This window comes from Phacochoerus africanus, chromosome 1 (genome assembly GCF_016906955.1).
Source record: "Phacochoerus africanus isolate WHEZ1 chromosome 1, ROS_Pafr_v1, whole genome shotgun sequence".
In the NCBI taxonomy this organism is placed as follows: domain Eukaryota; kingdom Metazoa; phylum Chordata; class Mammalia; order Artiodactyla; family Suidae; genus Phacochoerus; species Phacochoerus africanus.
Genome location: NC_062544.1, coordinates 262,424,200 through 262,430,199, shown reverse-complemented (window position 1 = coordinate 262,430,199; position 6,000 = coordinate 262,424,200).

The following is a 6,000-nucleotide window of genomic DNA, read 5'->3' as shown; positions in this document are numbered from 1 at the left end:
TGCCGAGCCGGGTATCAAGCCTGCGTCCCAGGGCTCCCAAGATACTGCCAATCCCATTGTGCCACAGCAGGACTCCACATTTGTCCTCATTTTTAAATGTCATTATAGGACCCAGAATCTTTTGCAGGTGTCTTAGGGACTGGCAAGTAGGTGTGAATATGTTGGATAGAAAGGAGAGCTGCCACAGCTTTTATATCATTTCTATACTGGTATTCTAAATTATGCATTAAAGAATTTTAACAGGTTTTAATTTATCTTTGGAATCTGATCTAGATGTCTTAGGTCCCTTCTATCTTAAACTCCATTCCATCAGTGGATTTTTGTCTTTTGGGGGGTGGGAGGGGTGTGCTCTGCATCTGAATCTTGTTCCAGTGTTCAAATGTCACAGGCCACTTTTACCTGTGGAAGCAAAAACTTAACCCAACTTCCTTGCATCTGGGACACTCCACCCTAACTGGTGAAACTGGTGAAACAGCTGGGTAGGGAAGGATTCAAGCTGAGAGCAGCAGCATCTACCTACCAGTAGGGGAACCATCTGGTATCTCACACCCAGTGAGGGCAACAGTAGCCATTGCTCTGTGTGAATTTGGCCATGAACCTAGTACACAATCACCTTCGCTGCTGCCTGGTTTCCAAGCTTCCTGGGCGATCTCTAGGCATTGAATAAATTTCTTTCTAGCCTAAATCAGTTACCTTCTCTGGCTTGTAACTGAGAGCCTGTTATACCTCACTTCATCCATGGAATCCATGGCCAGTACTGTCCCATTCTGAGATCCTACAAAATTGGTTTCTAGAATGAAACTACTGCAAGTTCCCTCAACTATCCCTCAGGACTACTTGGTCCACCTGCTGGGTCAGCAGAAACTAATGAAAAGACTTTGAAAAAAAAATTTAAGCTTTTGGTAACATTGATGTCAGTTTTCCTGTTAAAAAAAGTTCATTGTTCCCAGGTGGGGTGACTGGAGCACGTCTCACTGCTCTCCACTAATTACTGACCACGATCACAGTTTGTACCCACCAGGACTTTGGAGGAAGTGATTGAATACAAACAGTGATCATCATAACTTCAGCTATGGCTTGACCTCTGTTCTCCCTGATGATACTAAATGGCCCCAGCCCAGTAAAGCATATGTTGAATGAATGAGTAAATGCAGCACCAGGATTGCACGTCCTCTAAATCAATAGCTACTACCCCCACACAAAAGTACTTAAGGCCCTCATCCACACACCCCACTCTCCACAACACCTCTGTGACTATTTCAGGCCTTTGATGACTTGCATTTGTTCTGTCTCTGTTTCTCCTCCAAACCAGTGGTTCTCTAACTTTGAGTTTCAGGAAGCATACATCACATGGCTGCACCTCCAGAGCTTCTGAATCAATAGGTCAGAAGTGGGACCTAAGAATTTCATCTATCAGAGTCTCAAGAGATGCTGCTCATGCTGGTCTACACAGGACTTTGCAAACCACTGGTCCAAACCATCCACTGCCTCAGAGTTTACTTCCCAAAAGATGTGATATCTCTTCTTCCTTGCTCAGACTTTCCTATATTACTGCTACCTAGAGAACAGAAAGCAATCCCCACAGCTCAGCATTAAAAGCCTTCACCATTTGGCTCCCACCTATATACCACTTTAATTATTCCATCGAACTGAGATTGTATTCCAGGAACTCTTAACAAGGCCTGTAGGCTTCGGGGCTAGGGGACATAAAAGCCAATAGGGCTTTATTGGCCAACTGAAAAGGATTCTGCCCAAGGATTAAATAAATAAGGGTTGAAAAAGGTCCAAAGGTCCACTGTGTTTAACAACCAGGAATTCAATGAGAACAGTTTCAATGGACCTATGGGACCAAAAGTAGATGGCAAGAACTGGAGTGTGAGTAAGAAAGTAGGGTATTGGATTTGGGGTATGAGCTCTAGAAAGTTTAACCATAAAGTTGAGGAAGTTAGGATTGTGTGTCTAAGGTTTGCTTTCAAGTTGGGAAGTAGTTAAACATGAATAAATACTGAGAAGACAGATTTAGTGGAAAGGCTGGGATGGAGAGGTAGCAATAAAGGAGTAACATACTGAAGAGGCAGAACAGTCTAGCACACCTAAAATGAATTGTCCTTGAAGAGGTCTAGGTTCATCTCAGACTTTGCCATTGGAGAGAATGCAAAACTGCAGATGAAAGTATCTGAGGGCGATTCATTGGAGAGTAACTTCAGAGAGTACCTGTTTCTAATTTCTTTGAGACAAAAGGAAAAGATGATGGGGTCTGCTCAAGGGAAGTGATAAAGTGCTAAATACTTGCTTCTTGAGGTACCTGGCTATAGCAGGGATGGTTGCCAGACTTTTTAAATGAGATAGAGATTGGCACCCACTGATTGAATTTCTCTAAATTTGCATTCAGATTTTGTTGCTATAAATACACACAGGGAGGGAGTGTTTTTGTAATTGGAGAAAACTAAATTGAAAGCACTACTGAACATAGAACCTGGACCTAAGATAAATTAGTGGTTCACAAAACCCCACTCAATAGATTAAATTTCAAGTGTGGGAAAAATGAAAAATTTGAAAAGCTCCTCTAACTAGTATAGAGGAAACAAAATGAATTCTGTAGCTTTAACTTAAGCAATAATTTCCAAGAAATTATTTTCATTTGTCCACTCAGTAATTGGTCCTAAAGGCAAGAGCGGACTAAGACTGATTTGAAGGCTAAGACCTTATAGATCAGTTAGTATCAAGCTTCAGCAGAAGGAAGTGGGGAAATGTGAAACCTAGATAAAAGGAGGTTTACAGAGGCCCTCAGTATGCACAAGGTGGAAGAAAGCCCAGACACAGCTAAACACAAGAGTTTCAGATCTGTGACTTATTTTATAATGATTTTTATTTTTTTACCATTATAACTGGCTTACAGTGTTCTGTCAATTTTCTACTGTACAGCAGGATGACCCAGTCACACATACATGTATACATTCTTTTTTCTCACATTATCAGACTCCATCATAAGTGACTAGATATCGTTCCAAATGCTATACAGCAGGGATCTCGTTACTCGTCCATTCCAAAGGCAATATTTTGCATCTATTAACCCCAAATTCCCAGTCCATCCAACTCCCTCCCCCTCCCCCCTGGCAACCACAAGTCTATTCTCCAAGTCCATGGTTTTTTCTGTGGAAAGGTTCATTTTTGCCATATATTAGATTCCAGATGTAAGTGATATCAGATGGTATTTTTCTTTCTCTTTCTGACTTACTTTCACTCAGTATGAGAGTCTCTAGTTCCATCCATGTTGCTGCAAATGGCATTATGTTGTTCTTTTTTATGGCTGAGTAGTATTCCATTGTGTATCTATACAACATCTTCCTAATCCAGTCTTCTGTCAATGGACATTTCCATGTCTTGGCTATTGTGAATAGGGCTGCAATGAACATGAGGGTGCATGTGTCTTTTTAAAGGAAAGTTTTGTCTGGATATATGCCCAAGAGTGGGATTGCTGGGTCATGTGGTAGTTCTAGGTATAGATTTCGAAGGTACCTCCATACTGTTCTCCATAGTGGTTATACCAGCTTACATTCCCACCAACAGTGCAGGGGAGTTCCCTTTTCTCCACACCCTCTCCAGCACTTGTTATTTATGGACTTATTAATGATGGTCATTCTTACTGGTGTGAGGTGGTATCGCATGGTAGTTTTGATTTGTGTTTCTCTAATAATAAGGGATGTTGAGCAATTTTTCATGTGCTTGTTGGCCATCTGTATATCTTCCTTGGAGAAATGTCTATTCAGGTCTTTTGCCAATTTTTCCATTGGGTTGTTGTCTTTTTTTGCTGTTGAATTGCGTAAGTTGTTTGTTCATTTTAGAGATTAAGCCCTTGTCAGTTGCATCATTTGAAACTATTTTCTCCCATTCCGTAGGTTGTCTTTTGGGGTTTGTTTTTTTTTTAATGGTTTCCTTTGCTATGTATAAGCTTGTCAGTTTGATTAGGTCCCATTGGTTTATTTTTGCTTTGATTTCTGTTGCTTTGGGAGACTGACCTGAGAAACATTTGTAAGGTTGATGTCAGAGAATGTTTTGCCTATGCTCTCTTCCAGGAGTTTGATGGTGTCTTATGTCTAATTTTGAGTTTATTTTTGTGCATGGTATGAAGGTGTGTTCTACTTTCATTGATTTACATGCAGCTGTCCAGGTTTCCCAGCACCCCTTGCTGAAAAGACTGTCTTTTTCCCATTTTATATTCTTGCCTCCTTTGTCGAAGATTAACTGACCGTAGGTGTCTGGGTTTATTTCTGGGTTTTCTATTATGTTTCATTGGTCTGTATGTCTGTTTTGGTGCCAGTACCACACTGTTTTGATGACTGTGGCTTTGTAATATTGCCTGAAGTCTGGGAGAGTTATGCCTCCTGCTTGGTTTTTGTTCCTCAGGATTGCTTTGGCAATTCTGGGTCTTTTGTGGTTCCATATAAATTTTTGGATTGTTTGTTCTAGTTCTGTGAAGAATGTCATAGGTAATTTGATAAGTATTGCAATGAATCTGTAGACTGCTTTGGGTAGTATGGCCATTTTTACAATATTAATTTTTCTAACCCAGGAGCATGGAATATCTTTCCATTTCTTTGAATCCTCTTTAATTTCCTTGATGAGTTTTTTATAGTTCTCAGCATATAAGTCCTTTACCTCCTTGGTCAGGTGTATTCTCAGATATTCGGTTTTTTGGGGGTGCAATTTTAAAAGGTATTGTATTTTTGTATTCCTTTTCTAATATTTCATTGTTAGTATACAGAAATGCGACTGGTTTCTGAATGTTAATCTTATATCTTGATATTTTGCTGAATTTGTTGATTAGTTCAAGTAGTTTTTAAGTTGAGTCCTTAGGGTTTTCTATATATAGTATCATGTCATCTGCACAGAGTGACAATTTTACCTCTTCTCTTCCAATTTGGATACCTTTTATTTCTTTTGTTTGTCTGTTTATTTCTTTTGCTGTGGCTAGGACTTCCAATACTATGTTGAGTACAAGTGGTGAGAGTGGGCATCCTTGTCTTGTTCCATATTTTAGTGGGAAGGCTTTCAGCTTTTCTCCATTGAGTATTATATTTGCTGTGGGTTGGTCATAAATGGCTTTTATTATGTTAAGGTATGTTCCCTCTATACCCACTTTGGTAAGAGTTTTTATCATGAATGGATGTTGGACTTTGTCAAATGCTTTTTCTGCATCTATTGAGATGATCGTGTGGTTTTTGACTTTTCTTTTATCAATGTGGTGTATGACGTTTGATTTGCGTATGTTGAACCATCCTTGTGAACCTGGGATGAATCCTACCAGATCTGTAACTTCAAAGAAAATATATGTAAAAGGAGAAGGGCTCTTCTGCGGGAGTTAACTAAAATGAAAGTGATGAAGGCAGAAGAGGAAGTCATAATGAGCAAGGCTATTATTGCTAAACTGAAATTGAGGAACTTGGGTTCAAACCCTTCTCCGTCACCCCTGGGCTCCACTGCACCTCTTTTAGCCTCTGCTATCTCGCTTGTCAAAAGTGGAAATAAATTTGGTGATCTTTAGGGAACTTCCAGCTCTCACACTCTTATGAGGATAATAAATGTTAAGAAACCTGTGATGAAAAATATCCTCAGCCTGTGCATAAATAGCACACCTGAGCTGAAAGGACATAAAGGAAGTGTGGTTTCATTAAGAAGAAACTGTGAAGTGTTTTATAGCAAGATATTTCTATGATCATCTGTAACAAAAAAGAAAAGATGGCAGAATGAAGACGGCTCATAAACAACTCCATGATTCTCTACACACTGTTTATAAGAAGAAAAAAAGAACTGTAAGTCTTTAACTCATTACTTTGCCACATTCTTTTATCAGTGAAAAATATTTTGGGAGACTGTTATCTTAAGAGTAAAAATGGGATGGTTCGCCCACATAACCAGAAGCTCGGTCACCTACAGCACATCTCCTAAAGACTGGCTCAGACATTTCCACTTGTTCACAGAAAATGAAAAATGTAAAGG